This window comes from Triturus cristatus, chromosome 7, assembly GCF_964204655.1.
Source record: "Triturus cristatus chromosome 7, aTriCri1.1, whole genome shotgun sequence".
Taxonomy (NCBI): Eukaryota; Metazoa; Chordata; class Amphibia; order Caudata; family Salamandridae; genus Triturus; species Triturus cristatus.
The window spans coordinates 77,907,182-77,924,087 of NC_140590.1; the positions used below are offsets into that span (position 1 = coordinate 77,907,182).

The window sequence follows — 16,906 nt, forward strand, 5'->3', positions numbered from 1 at the left end:
GCAACACCAATAGCAGCTCAAAGATTCAGTAATATGAAACCTATTGCATTGCAATTGTTTTTTATATGGCATGAACTTGAGTGAAAGGTGTATATTTATGTTGCATTGAGTACAGTGTAATTATGTTTTGTGTTATTATGTGGCACAGAGTGGTATTGTGTGGAGTGTATTTATCTTGCATTAAGTAGAGAGTAATTATGTGATGTGCAATTATGTAGTACTGAGTGGTATATGAAGTGTATTTATGTTGTATTGAATACAGTGTAAATATGTGATGTGTAATCACACAAGCACATCCAACCACACAACCACACACACACAACAACACCCACAACCATACACACAACCACAACCACACACATAACCACACACACACAACCACACACACAAACACACATACAACCACACACACAACCACACACACAACCAAAAACACAACACACACACACACCCACAACCACATACACAACCACAACCATACATACAACCACAACCATACACACAACTATACACACACAACCACACACACAACCACCACAACCACACACATAACCACCACAGCCACACACAGAACCACAACCACTCACACAACCACACACACACCAACACACACAACCACAACCACACACACAACCAGCACCACACACAACCACACATACAACCACACACACACTCAACCACACACACAACCACACACACACACACAACCACACACACAAAGACACAACCACACAAACAACCACACACACACACAATCACACACACACACAACCACACACAACCACAAACACAACACACACACAACCATGCACACACAATCACACACAACCACACACACCACACACACACAACCACACACACAACCACACACACACACACAACCACACACACAACCACACAAACACACACAACCACACACACAACCACACATACAACCACACACACAACCACACAACCACACAAACACACACAACCACACACACAACCACACACACACAACCACACACACACAACCACACACACACAACTACACACATAACCACACACAAACACACACCCACACACAACCACACACACACACACACAACCACACACACAACCACAAACACAGCACACACACAACCACATACACAACCACACCCAACCACACAACCACACTCACAAACAAACATACACACAACCACACACACAACCAAAAGCACACACACACAACCACACACACAACCACAACCACACACAACCACACACACAACTACACACACACAGCCACCCACACAACCACACACACACACACACAACTACACACACAACCACACACAAAACCACACACACAACCACACACACAACTACACACACAACCACACACGTCTCATTATCCATTCCTACCTTTTTGGAAGAAGATGTTGCACTCAAATGATGTACTTGACGATCATTTAATTAATTCTCTCTTCCCTTCATTTTATTCCCTAAATGTAAAGAAAATTGTTGTTTGTTCATTGTAAAGTGCATTAACCCCATTTCACAGGTAGAGTGACACTATATAAAATGTAAAATTAAAAAAATTGCACTGGCTGACTACTACTAGTTTTTGGCTCCCCAAACGCCAAAAGCAGCCTGGTCTTCATGTGATTTACAGAAAGGTAATTCCCTTGGCATTATGTGCTTAGAGTCGGTACAGACTTCCTTGAAGAGCCAAAACCATAGGTTCTAGGTCAGCTCAACTTCAGAAGCGAGGAATCAACTTAGACTGATTGGTCACCCGCATAAATCACAAAGAGGAGCAGTGCAATGACACAATCTCGACTCACTCCCCTGCTGCCTTGCTAGGCTTTTGACTATAGTGCCTGCTCAAGTATCTAGGCCAAAAAGATTCTCCTAAAATGCACTGGGAATGCCAGTCAACCAGGAAGGCCTTGCCATCTTGGCCAATAAGCATCCTCTCTCTCCATCGTATGCTACATTGTCCAGTGATTCTATTCCCTGACTAAAGCCTGTCTAGGCCGAAGGAAAGATGCCTAGTGTGTGAACCCATTCAAGTAGATGCTCGGTATATCTCTCAGTAAAGATAGCAACTGAGCATGCGGGCTGGCATCACTGTTAATATATGGTTCTCATACAAAAACACAAGGAATTGCTCTGGTCCTAAGAATTTCAGGGAAAAACTATTTAACATCAAATAGTCAGTGTCCCTGCAAAAAGGATTGGTGGGAAAGGGGTCTTAAATTTAAAGGACAGTGAGGCGATTCCAGACAGGGATCCTGCTGCACTTTCTGTGATAACTCTGAAACTGCGTCACACTTGGAAAAATCTCATTGATCCTTTAAGGGAAATAAAAGTCCCACATCTTCCACGAATGTGAAAAAATCACAGCCAGTATATAAATGGAACAAAAAATAGAGACATAACGATCTAAAGCATCCTGATCAACTATTAAGCAACAGAGTGAGAGCCTCCCTTGTTCTCAGGTTTCCATCTTGGGATCTACAAAAAATAGCGGGCCAAGAGCACCTTCAAAAGTGCTGGTGCACCTCAGTTTCGGTATTATAAACTCACCAACTACACATACTTCGATCTCCGTCTGACTCTAAAAGGTGGTGGGGGGCCGGGGGGGACCAGGAGAGTGCCCTGATGTCCAGTAAATGCCAGGTGGCACTACATACTATGTGTACAAGAGGCGTCAAAGACCCCGGTATTCGCAGCCGGTGACACTGAATTCACACCATCCAAGCACTCCAAAGCCCCCATCCCCATTTTCAAACGCGCTCAACACTCACTTTGCTGTCCAGCAGATTCTTTCCCGGTTCCTTGTTCATCAATTCTGATGCAACATCAACAAAACGTGTTCGAAAGTAGACCTTGCAGTTTCCAGGTCACGGACGGTATCCAAGCAACCATGGGCCGCACATTAAAACAGAGTTAGGCTCGCTCCTTTTCAGTGCTCTGCTCTCGCGCCCACTGCTCCGAGAGCAGTAATATGGCAGTTTTCAGAACAGCTTCTCGGTGTGGACGCTCAGAAGAGCGAGACGGCACTCTGCAATATAACGCTACCGCTGAAGACGGTACATGCCAATATTTTGTAAAAACGAAAAACACATAAGCCGCGAGCAAGAAAATACAAGCGGCACTGAAGAAAAAAAAAAAATTGCGCGCCCGTGTCTGGGCACGATAATTGAAAACATATGGGCTTTGGGGCGCGTAACAGACACCAATAGGCCGTGGACGGAGCAATGCGCCCGCCTTTGGCCTATTGCGTGCTCTGTTAAAACAAAAAACACACACTAAGAGCCCAATTACAGACCCCAAAACAGAAAACACACGCACGAGCGCGTGCGATTCCAGGGTCCATTTCTGAACCCCGGACAAAAGGACTCTCGCCTGCGCGAGCACTGCTGCGCAGTGCAATGCAGGTCACGAGACGTAAAAAAGGATGCTGTGCTTTATTGATCCTATGAAACAGGGAACTGATGTTTCAAGTTTGCTGGTTTAAAATAATGTACAACTTGCTTAATTACTTTACTTTGTGTTATGGTAGTACATGTATTATATCAGGTGTTGACATCTGCCTGTAAATAAGTGAGGACACCGATTCTATGCATATGGAGTGACTGAACATATGTGTATCAGGAAAGTGGATTTGGCTCAATGTTGGTTCCAACCTCTAACCCAAAACACTAGCAAAAATATGTGACTCTTTATGAAGTATCTGCCATACAGCCCAACTTAATCCCATATAAAGTCATATACACTGGTGGCTGTGTCATAAAGCTTAGTTTGGGAGGGTAAGTACCACCTCAAGTAATAATCGCATCCCTTGTCAGGGCAAACCACTAAACACACTAAATAAACTTGTGCTCAACCCCCTGGAACCAATGTATTCATGAAGTTTTAAAAACAGTAATAAACTCAAAATGCTAAACAATAACAATCCCAAACTAAAGTAAATAAAAGTGCCAATGATGGTCAACGGTTAATGTGGAACAGATCCTAGGGAAACTTTGATGTTCAACGCAATGGAGCACAGGTCAGATACACTAACCAGGTTCTCCCTGGTCAAAGAATATTCCTTTTAACTTTGGTCCTTGAAGTCCCAAGCCAAACAGGAGTACATTTCTAAAGCCTCAAGTGACCTCAGGGATGGCCCTTAGAGACTCACTGGGTTTCAAGCCAGTCAAGACCCAGTTGGCATTGATCAGCTGGGAAGCATAAACAAGGCCACTTGTAGTTTGTTGAATCCTGTAGCTGGAGGTCCACTGTCTGCCCTTTGGACACTTGGAGTCCACTTTGTCCTGGATAAGAGAGAGATAAGAGGTCCTCCAGTCTTCCAGGTTCCTCTCTGTATGCAGACAGCAGATTCAGTCATCTTGTGATCTCCCTCAGGTCCAGGAGTGTTCTGAAGAGGCTGCTTGGAGATGCTAAATGTATGCCTGGCATGAGCTAGTGGGTACAAATGACCCTGGGGCATCCCTAACCAATGGGGTAAAGGTTCCTAGAACTATGCTTTTTAACCTTAAACATTTTCAAGATGGCAGCAAACTTAATTTGGGTTCTGAGGGATGGAGTGTGTGTGGAGTGTACCATCTGGAAAACAACAGGGTTATACCCAATTGACCCTTTTAATACCTGGGTAAGGAACAATAAAGTGCAAACAAAAAATGGTACAAAAGGGAGAGATAAGGAAATAACTTTGGTCAAGAGCACACTAATTAACTCTACATCTAGTTTATTAATCTAGACAGATTTTATCAAAATATTTGGACATTCCTGCATCAAAAATGACAACGGACCTTGATGAGAGCAACAGGGCAAAAATACAACAATACAAATATACACATAAATTGAACATGTGCAGAACATCACATACATAAAAAGACTTGTACACACAAATAAGTTAACCCCTAAACAAACACATAATTTTCCATTAGTGTCCTCCTAATAATTTCAGGACGAACCACTGGAAGGTAGTCCACAGAGTGCGCTGCGACTCAACAAATTATTGTCGGACTTTCTCAGCACACTAAACGGTGAGTAACCACACTGAGCTTATTTTCAAGGACTCCTCCTTCATAACCGGGTGTACGCAATTGCGTTTCGGCCATACACTTTCCTCGGCCTCCTCAGGACAGGGTTAATACAAAGAATGTACACACACTACAAAAAAGAAGTATATACACATATAAATATAAATATCAAAATAAATCATCTTGCCTACATATGAACTTAATCACAAGCAAAGTCGTAGCAGTTCTCCATGCCGCCCTGCGGGGTGTGTGTGGTCGGTGACCGTCACCAAGGGGCACAAAGGTGAACCGGGGACTTACACCTAAAAGCAACACCCGAGGAGGATCTATATGTTCACAGCAAAGGGACTATTATTTACTAACCACCAGTGTGTCAATATCTCAGACTAGCGAAACTGATGTCACAACACGGACCCAGTGCACAGCCCACCGTCACCGGTGGTGCATAAACCACAAGGAGTACAAGGACCTCAGGGGAACCCAATCTCACGTTCTCTCACCCGTGGCAACAATCCACCGTCGAAAAGCACGCATGCTGAGTGCTACTACTACGTGTCTCTAGGTCTAAACAAGCATATAGCACTCACGGGAATAAGGTGGCCCAAAGGACGCTCGTACGTACGGGTCATCCGGGTCCCCAGATACCCAAAAGATGCCGAACCTATCAACAAGGAAACAAGAGGCTAAACACACATGGCGGCACAATTAATATTAATGAGGGGAATACACTCGGGGGTACTAAGTCAAAGGGGGCTTACCTTCCTCCAGCAGGAAGTCCTTCCTGATGACACTATATGTCGACAACTTGTTTTATTTTTCAATGGAATAGCTTCCTAGAGAGGCAAGAAACCAATAACCTTAAAGAACTCATCGGGGGCAGACGGTAAACATAAGTTCAAATCCTACTAAACTAGCGTGACGGCACTTACTTCGGCAGTAATCCGACTAAAAAGTCCGGAACACACAGCCCCACCGCTCGACAATCCCCAAGACGCCGGTCTGCGTGAGGCAGCAAGGAGCACCTGTTACTATATTTCCGGCGCTGGTCGAGGGGAGTAAACATAGAGAAAGGATTCCACTAGAATTCAAAACGTGTCGGCCATCTTAACACGGGGTATGTCTAAACTAGCGCTACCCTCTACCTCTGAAGTGCAAATCAAAGAAGAAAACACATCGGTCATCTTAACAGGGGGTGCATCTCTACTGGCGCTACCATCTACCTCTGGGGTATGAATCAAGAAAAAAACATCAGGTCGTCAGAGATAGAAGTACAACCCAGGGACAACACAGTCACAGCACTGCCTTGAAGGGAGGTATTCCCATACTGTATACTGAGTCTGACACTGGGGACAAGACCGTATGTCCAACATCTAGGGGTCGACATCCCACAAGGCACCACCACCGCCAACTACTCTCCACGGGCAACACAGGAGACCGCACAGACAGTGCTTGATCAATGCACAATCTATTAATACAAAACTAAAAAACGAATAGATAAAAACATTACTAAAATGTGTAACGGGAAATGTAATAGGGCATTCGCACTAGTCAGGACCTTGTAATGCAAGACCCCTAACCCTATACTAGGTTCAGTATCAAAAGACAGTGGTACGGGACTATGGTACTTATATCAACGCCCAGATTTCATCGCGGTCGTTTAGACCTAATCTGGATGTATGATAACGTTCGATCATACGTGCCTCAAGGTGATTAAGCTTATTTTGTAGTGCTGTTTTAGTGGATGCTTTCACCACCACTAACACTGTCCAGTACAGTTCATCTTCATTGTGATTCATTTCAATGAAATGTTGTACCATAGGGGCCCCTATGGTTCCACATCGTATACGGGATTTATGTTGTAAAATCCTCATCTTTACGGCCTGAGTCGTCTGTCCAATGTATGTTTTTTCGCACGGGCATGTGACTGCGTACACCACATTTTTGGTGTTGCAATTGGAAAAACTTAGCTGTGAATGCACTACTTTATTGATTTCCACACACTTAGAATTTTTTGTTTGCGTGCATACCCCGCATCCATTGCACCGGAAATGTCCGGTGAGTGCCGGAAGGCCCATCATTCCTCTCAGGTCAGTGGGTACCACGGAAAGGCGGGTGGCTTTGACTAGATGATTTCTAAGATTCTTCCCTCTGCGGAACGCAAATAATGGCTTAGAGATATTCAAATGTTCCACCAATTTGAGGTTTCTTAGAATAATCTGCTTGGTCTTATTAGCCTTAGGGTTGAATGTAAGGACACATACCATTTTATCATTTTCCTGTTTCGTTTTGGGTACAAGGAGTGTTTCCCTCGGGGTGTACCAAGCTCTCTTTAATGCTCCCTTCACCAATTTCTTTGGGTACCCTCGTGCTATAAGTTTTTTTTGGAGCATTTTGGCGTTTCTGAAATAATCATCTTTATTAGTGCAATTACGTCGCACTCTCAAAAATTGGCCGTAGGGCAAGTTGTCTCTGAGATTTCGTGGATGTCCAGAGGTATAATCTAATAGTGTGTTCCTATCGGTGGGCTTGATGAACAAGTCCACCTCCAGTTTACCCTCTTTTTCAAAAATCCACACATCCAGGAAGTTGATACGTTTATCACTTGATGACATCGTGAATTTTAAATCTGGTGTCCTTGCATTAAGCCAAAAGTGGAATTGTGTCAGCTGATCCTGTGTACCCTTCCATATCATAAACACATCGTCTATAAACCGAACCCACCTCAGGATATGATCTTTAAAGGGGGACAGGTCATCAAAGATGTGTGAGATTTCAAATTGATTCATAACCAAATTAGCAATTTCTGGGGCGAAACAACACCCCATCCCTACGCCTTTAATCTGTAAAAATAAATCTGTTTTGAACGTGAAGAAATTATTTTTTAAACAAATCTGGGCTAGGGCAACTAAAAATTCAGTGGGCACCTGATGCGGTCGGGGCCGTTGATTAAGTACCACCCGCATAACTATCAAGGCTTCGTCTTGTGGTATATTAGTATATAAACTCTCAATGTCGAAGGAAACCAGCAACTGCTGGGTTCCGTCGAACATTGAGAGTTCAATTTTGGAAATGAAGTCCATGGTATCTCTGATATATGCTTTTGTAAGAGGAACAAATGGCTTCAGAAATACATCTATGTATTTTGCCAGTGGCTCCAACACGGACCCACAGGAGGCAATGATGGGTCTCCCGGGAGGATGGGAACTGTTTTTGTGTATTTTCGGCAATACATATATGTTGGGGATCTTTTGATCGGTAAAGTTAAGATATTCATATTCTTTTTTACAAAGAAAACCCAGGTCCATTGCTTCAGTAGTCAGGTGTAATATTTGAGCTTTTAATCTGGCCGTGGGATTCTTTATAATGAGACGATAATGGTCCCTATTATCCAGTTGACGCTGGATCTCCACATCATATTGTTCGCTGTCCCACAATACGATCCCCCCACCCTTGTCGGCCGGTTTAATGACCGTCAAAGGGTTCAAAGCAAGTTGTTTTAAAGCCACTAGTTCTTGTTTGGAAAAGTTAGATTTGAAACTGATTTGTTTGGTATTCAGTTGATCAACTTCCCGCAAGACCTGATCTTCAAACATTAAAACCTCCTCAGGCATAGCCATGCGTTGAGGGCAAAAAGTGGATTTTTTCTTTAGCCCGCTGATATTGATCTCGTCAGTATCATTATACTCTGAAAAAAAGACCCTAAGTCTAATTTTTCTGAGAAATTGTAGAACTTCAGTTTTAGGTGCAACAGGATCCTGCAACACTGTAGGGACAAAGGATAAGCCCTTTTGCAATACTTTTATTTCTGTTTCTGATAAAGAATGTTTCGACAGATTATAAATTGGCAAAGTGACTCTCTCTGGATAATGCTCTTCCATATCACTCAGAATTACCTCCTGTAAGTTCTGTGTCGGGTCCTGAAAAATCCCTGTTCCTGATTCTGCTGAAGCGGGGGTTGCCATCCCCTTCTGAACCCCCGTCCCCGGTGCCCGCCTCTGTCTAAAAAAGGAGGGGGGGGCTGGGTTCTAGGATATTGATAGTACGGCTGCTGTGGCGGATATGGTGGATAGAAATACCCGCTTCCTTGATCTGAATCGGAAGACGAGGATTCGGAGAAGGTCACAAATTTAGTTCGAGACCTTCCTCTGTATTGTAGGTTCAGACTGCTGGGGTTATTATTCTTAAAGAAATCTTCTTTCAGGTAAGGGTAAACCCACTCTAATTTAAAGTTCTTAATATCTTTCACCACCTTTGATGTTTTTAAATTTACAGTATGCGTTTTGAAGTCAGCTAAGGTTCTCTCTATACTTTCTAGCAGTGCCTTCGCATCTGATATTGAGGTGTCTCCCCCAATTTCCTCTTCTAATTGTTTGATTTCTTTTAACTCTTCTTCGCTTATTCTTAATGCCGTCTGAATTGACAACACGATCCAATCGCGTGAACATTTAGTTCCCACACCACTGAAGTCCACCAGGTATGCTTTATCGTTTATGAAGATTACTGGGATGTTTTTAACCTGTAATCCTACAGGTATAGTGTTGGATTTGAGGTATTCCAACAATACTTGGGCATGGAGTTGGGTCCTAGTATTCTTCTTTTTGAGTTGGATAAGGCGTTCCCCTTTGTCTGAATTATAATTCAGATTGCTAGTCCCTGAAGTGTCACCCCCTAATAATGACGGGATCTGTTTCAGCTTGTTAATGTCCTCTTCTGAGTAACTGACCATGTATGGTTCAGACATTTCTCTATACACAAATCAAGTTTACATACACTCCACATAAAAAAACTTAAACAAAACAGAAGCTATAAATGTATACAATCCAACAATGATCAGAGGTCACTTAGTGCAGGATGATTAACACATTTTGTCATGTACCGTATACTAATACTTTAAATCACAACCTCACACTTGACAAAGTGTAAAAGACATCTGGCAAACAACAGGGTTATACCCAATTGACCCTTTTAATACCTGGGTAAGGAACAATAAAGTGCAAACAAAAAATGGTACAAAAGGGAGAGATAAGGAAATAACTTTGGTCAAGAGCACACTAATTAACTCTACATCTAGTTTATTAATCTAGACAGATTTTATCAAAATATTTGGACATTCCTGCATCAAAAATGACAACGGACCTTGATGAGAGCAACAGGGCAAAAATACAACAATACAAATATACACATAAATTGAACATGTGCAGAACATCACATACATAAAAAATCTTGTACACACAAATAAGTTAACCCCTAAACAAACACATAATTTTCTATTAGTGTCCTCCTAATAATTTCAGGACGAACCACTGGAAGGTAGTCCACAGAGTGCGCTGCGACTCAACAAATTATTGTCGGACTTTCTCAGCACACTAAACGGTGAGTAACCACACTGAGCTTATTTTCAAGGACTCCTCCTTCATAACCGGGTCTACGCAATTGCGTTTCGGCCATACACTTTCCTCGGCCTCCTCAGGACAGGGTTAATACAAAGAATGTACACACACTACAAAAAAGAAGTATATACACATATAAATATAAATATCAAAATAAATCATCTTGCCTACACATGAACTTAATCACAAGCAAAGTCGTAGCAGTTCTCCATGCCGCCCTGCGGGGTGTGTGTGGTCGGTGACCGTCACCAAGGGGCACAAAGGTGAACCGGGGACTTACACCTAAAAGCAACACCCGAGGAGGATCTATATGTTCACAGCAAAGGGACTATTATTTACTAACCACCAGTGTGTCAATATCTCAGACTAGCGAAACTGATGTCACAACACGGACCCAGTGCACAGCCCACCGTCACCGGTGGTGCATAAACCACAAGGAGTACAAGGACCTCAGGGGAACCCAATCTCACGTTCTCTCACCCGTGGCAACAATCCACCGTCGAAAAGCACGCATGCTGAGTGCTACTACTACGTGTCTCTAGGTCTAAACAAGCATATAGCACTCACGGGCATAAGGTGGCCCAAAGGACGCTCGTACGTACGGGTCATCCGGGTCCCCAGATACCCAAAAGATGCCGAACCTATCAACAAGGAAACAAGAGGCTAAACACACATGGCGGCACAATTAATATTACTGAGGGGAATACACTCGGGGGTACTAAGTCAAAGGGGGCTTACCTTCCTCCAGCAGGAAGTCCTTCCTGATGACACTATATGTCGACAACTTGTTTTATTTTTCAATGGAATAGCTACCTAGAGAGGCAAGAAACCAATAACCTTAAAGAACTCATCGGGGGCAGACGGTAAACATAAGTTCAAATCCTACTAAACTAGCGTGACGGCACTTACTTCGGCAGTAATCCGACTAAAAAGTCCGGAACACACAGCCCCACCGCTCGACAATCCCCAAGACGCCGGTCTGCGTGAGGCAGCAAGGAGCACCTGTTACTATATTTCCGGCGCTGGTCGAGGGGAGTAAACATAGAGAAAGGATTCCACTAGAATTCAAAACGTGTCGGCCATCTTAACACGGGGTATGTCTAAACTAGCGCTACCTTCTACCTCTGAAGTGCAAATCAAAGAAGAAAACACATCGGTCATCTTAACAGGGGGTGCATCTCTACTGGCGCTACCATCTACCTCTGGGGTATGAATCAAGAAAAAAACATCAGGTCGTCAGAGATAGAAGTACAACCCAGGGACAACACAGTCACAGCACTGCCTTGAAGCGAGGTATTCCCATACTGTATACTGAGTCTGACACTGGGGACAAGACCGTATGTCCAACATCTAGGGGTCGACATCCCACAAGGCACCACCACCGCCAACTACTCTCCACGGGCAACACAGGAGACCGCGCAGACAGTGCTTGATCAATGCACAATCTATTAATACAAAACTAAAAAACGAATAGATAAAAACATTACTAAAATGTGTAACGGGAAATGTAATAGGGCATTCGCACTAGTCAGGACCTTGTAATGCAAGACCCCTAACCCTATACTAGGTTCAGTATCAAAAGACAGTGGTACGGGACTATGGTACTTATATCAACGCCCAGATTTCATCGCGGTCGTTTAGACCTAATCTGGATGTATGATAACGTTCGATCATACGTGCCTCAAGGTGATTAAGCTTATTTTGTAGTGCTGTTTTAGTGGATGCTTTCACCACCACTAACACTGTCCAGTACAGTTCATCTTCATTGTGATTCATATCATTGAAATGTTGTACCATAGGGGCCCCTATGGTTCCACATCGTATACGGGATTTATGTTGTAAAATCCTCATCTTTACGGCCTGAGTCGTCTGTCAAATGTATGTTTTTTCGCACGGGCATGTGACTGCGTACACCACATTTTTGGTGTTGCAATTGGAAAAACTTAGCTGTGAATGCACTACTTTATTGATTTCCACACACTTAGAATTTTTTGTTTGCGTGCATACCCCGCATCCATTGCACCGGAAATGTCCGGTGAGTGCCGGAAGGCCCATCATTCCTCTCAGGTCAGTGGGCACCACGGAAAGGCGGGTGGCTTTGACTAGATGATTTCTAAGATTGAGTGTACCATGGTAATTCTAGTTTCCTCCCAAATCTAACACCAAAAGCAATTTTAGACAGTCCATGTACCCTCATGAAACCAAAAGACAGAAGTCAAGTAGAACAAAGCAGGGCTCAACATCAGCCAGGCAGTGAATACACAAGAAGTATTTTCTCATCGGGCTCTAGCCCTTTTAAGTGCACCCCCGAGAGTGATTTAAAAAACCCCAGACAACCTCTCAAGCAGGTCTTGACACTCCAGCAGGATTTGACACGGTGATGTCAACTAGAAGCCCAATGTGATTGGAACCGACCTGGCTGGGGGACAAAAGAAGGGTGAAGGCCTAGGAGTTAGCTATATCTGCTTGTGACAGGGTAGGCCTCTTTGAAGTTTATCAAGTTCCTGGATGCAGCCCACAAACCATCTTGTCAAAGGCACAACAACACACGTCCACACCCAAGGCCTCCTGTCCCTGCCCTGGGAGCAAGCTCCCACCTAAGTAATGCTTATTGCTGGCTGGCAAGCGTGGAAGAGCAAAATCTAGATTCCCTTCCATTGACTGTAGACAGGGAAAAAGGAACTTTTCTTTAAGTACATTTTACTTAATAATTATACAAAAGTCGATTTCACCACGAAATAGTTTTTAGGTCTTGGCTAGATAGCGCATGCGCTGTCTCGTCGAGAGATGCTGTATACAGTATTGCGGGGGAAGATCCGCCCACTTTCCACCTATCATTTTGATTGGCCGCAATTCTAAATGCTGCATTTTGATTGGTGTTCGGGAATTTAATCCCACCTCCTGATGGCCATGTCGTAATTTTCCTCCTTCCGAGGCTATCGGCCCCTTTACTTCCAAAACAGTTTTGTTCCCCTGTCTCTCCCCGTTCCCTCCCATAGTCAGTGACTTCTTGGACCATCACCACCCACACCACCCCCTACCGTCCATGCCTTCTTTCACGCACGCAATTCTGTTGAAAATGCAATAGGTCCTATTGCATTTTCAATGCTTGTTTTTAAAGTAGTTCCTATCGTCCGGCCGCACTGAGGGGGAGTAGGGAGCTGACACATGTAGAATGTCTGTGCAGAAGCATGCGCAGTCAGACATTGGCTCTCATTGGCCCAGCCGCTCTCCGGTAATCCCACGCTCTCTCGCCCATTGGCCCGGTCTCCTTCTGCGCCGCTGCAGCACACGGGACTCACACCTCCTTTGCACCACCTGCCCGCCGTGGCCGCCGCAGGGCCGGGCCATGACCGTGGAGCAGAATGTGCTGCAGCAGACATTGCAGAAGGTGAGTCCCGCCTGCACCAGAGATCAAGCAGCTGGCCCGATCCCTTGCCTGTGCCCTGCCCCGAAGCCATTATCCCTAAAGCAGTATGTCATATTATGTTAAAAAAATACACTTCTGGAGCGCTCGAATGCCCGGGCCTCCGGGGGAGTCTTCACGTTGGAGTAAAATGTTTTTTTAAAATTATGAATAAAACAACTACTTGCGACGCCAGAACTGATTGGATGCTTTGCTCTGTAGATATCCTTTACCGGAAGAAATAGCTGAACACACGGACTCCTCCTAAATAGTTTTTAACAGTGTTTTTTTTGTATTAATTAATTTTATTACGATTATTAAACGCTGCTTGTCGCCATCGTGCAAACTGAACGACCAGTTTAAGCTATATTTGGCACTGACATCTAACCAGACAAAAATATCCATCTGGCATTAAAGAGGGGCAGCGCTTTCCATCTTAAACCTCGCGTATTTTTACGAGAATTGAAAGAGCCTGCCATGGATTTCCAATGTGGAGAGGTCGCATTCACTTCCCTTTAAAAGTTGGTTTTGAGTTCAGGGCGGGCCGGCAGGGCCCTGTGGTTCCCGGCGCATCGCATCTGCACTACAAGCGGTTCCCAAGTGTTAGGGGAATACACGCAAAGCAGTGACCATACTGAGATGGACATCACTGGCTGGCATCCGGCAGGCATCTAACGCGATATTACAAGGACGTCTGTGCGAACCCTCTGATATTGATGGTGTCACCCTCTTTTCCTCTAACTCTTACCACTCTTAATTGGTTACGTAAAGCACACGTTTCAGTTATCTTTTGCCGAGCTCTCTGTTCAACCTAAAATGATCTCTTGGCTCAAAAAACAAGAAATCTGGTGGAAATAAGGGTGATTACTTGGTAAATGTTTGTTTCACAATGTTTAGTCTGTGCACACGTAAATAGTAAACAAGTTAAACACATGATAAAACAGACTGATGTCTACAGAGTGAAAAATAATGTATTCCTCGTTAACAATTCCAATTTTTTTTGACAGGCATCAAAACTAAATATTGAAGGGTCGCTATAAAATTTCAAGTAGTGTAAAGAAAACATAACTGAATGCTTCCGATGCCCGGATCTGCGAAGTGGATCGCTGGAGGCACTTTTAGCGCCACCAGAGGGGTGCAGAGATTTACAAAAATGCGTTTGAGTTTCTAACTGAAATGAGATAGCTGTCCTCTACGTTGATAGACAAACAGGAGACCACATCGTAAATAACGCAAATATGTGGCTGCTACGTTCATTCTTGGTTTTTTTTGTTTGATTTATATACCTTCCGATATTTACCGGGAGCGCGTGATACCGGCCGCGTTGTTAATTAAAAAGGCACAGGATCTATGACCTTGCTAATCGTTAACTGAAGATTCATGGTGCCTATTTTGTTAATACATTAATCCTTGTACATGTAAACGCTATAAACTAAAATATATACATTACAGTATTCCGCGAAACAAATTGCTGTGGCAGCGTGGGTCCTGCCCATGCCCACATGGACCCCACAGAACGATAAAGAATGTACCCCCAAAATTGTACCTTGAGTGGAAGAGGCTTAAAAGAACTCTAAAATATACATTTTTATTTTAATAGTTCACTTCCCTTTTATTAAATATGAAATTGTGCATAGATTATTTCTTTTTTAAGTTTAAAAGCTTTATTTCAAATAAAGGTAGTACAGAGAACAAGAAACCAATGATACAAATTATCATTATAAGAGAAAAAACATATCAAATGAGGGGTTTATGTACAGAAGAAAAGAAAGCTATTTTACATTTTTAAGGGAATAAGGGAGAGGAAAGAAAGGGGGGAAAAGAGGGAAGGAAGGAAGGTAAACATTCTAAAACTAATACATTAAGAAATTGCATCTTACATCGGAATAAGAAAGATAAAAACTAATCAAGCTAATATATATAGTAATAAAAACGAACAGTAAAAGGTAAGGAATGAGGAAAATAAACGTTCAAGGAGGTTTGAAATTTTCAGCATTTAAACGAGCGTTATCAGTTAATACTAAATGATCTAAATAAGTGGTAAGGGGTAAGGTAAGGGATCTCTATTAAGCAAAGGTTTACAAGAGGAGGCAAAAGCAATATCAAGTCGATGCATATGACAGAGGCTATTCCACCAGTGTTGAATGGAGAGTTTTGTTAGTGTTTTCCAATTTAGAGTGATGTGTTGGAAAGCCAAAGCAAGCAGGAGGTCAAAAAGACCCTTTTTAACAGGGAGAAGGTCTATGTAATCAGAGAGACTTCCAGAGAAAGCTAGGGGGATAGAATAGGGAATAGAAATATTAAAGAGGCAAGACACATAGGACCAAACTTTCTCCCAAAAAGAGGAGACTGAAGGGCAGAGGAAAAGAAGGTGAAGAAGACCGGTATTAGGGAAACCACAGTTCCAAGAGTTTGTAGTAGTAGAGTGAGAGAATTTAGCAATAGAGGTGGGAGTGAGATAAAGCCTATGGTATAGAAAGAACATAGATTGAGTAAGAGAAGTGGAGCAAGAGATTTTTAGAGAACGGGACCAAAGTTTGTCCCAAAAGGTAATAGACCATTCCCATCCCAGGTCAGATTCCCATGCGAGTTCCAACTTGGTTTTCATACGCTCTGGATTAGGAGCTGAGAAATATTTATAAATAGGAGATGCTTTAGGAACTAAGAGAAGAAGTTTAAGAAGAGAATGAGAGGCAGGGGGAAGAGATGAGGATGAAAGAGAATAGAAAATACCAAGAATGACAGTCATTAGAACAGTAAATTTCTGTAGGAAGGAGCGGGGACATTGAAAAGCGGTCTGAAACTGGGGAAAGAAACACAGAGTTAGACCATCAAAAAGGTCTTTGACCCAGGTTATACCTCTTGATCTCCAAGAGTTCCAAAAAATAGTTCTACCATTGATAGTAATGAGGGAGTTATGCCAAATAGGGGAATCTAAAAAGGATTCTTTAGAGATAGGATTGGGATGTAGCAAAGGTTTCAGTAGAGAACAAGTGTGTTTAAACAAAGGGAGAGAAGTAAGAGGCATTTTGGCAGAAAAGGCCAGGACTTCCTTTAAAGAGAACTGTAATCATAAGGCTCGCTCAATGGAG

General features: G+C 43.2%; 1 protein-coding gene across 2 annotated transcripts in view; it reads left to right on the forward strand.

The window, feature by feature from the left end:
* The window catches only part of LOC146808860 (phospholipase A2 inhibitor and Ly6/PLAUR domain-containing protein-like), a 157,116-nt gene that overhangs the window by 125,609 nt on the left and 14,601 nt on the right, over positions 1–16,906 (forward strand). Inside the window, exon 1 of one of the 2 annotated variants that reach the window (XR_014965496.1) lies at positions 13,706–13,799. The exons of the other annotated variant lie outside the window; for it this stretch is intronic. The gene's annotated coding sequence lies outside the window, so the exon portion shown is untranslated. Of the gene's footprint in view, positions 1–13,705; positions 13,800–16,906 lie in introns of those variants that run through there. 2 annotated transcript variants of the gene reach the window in all.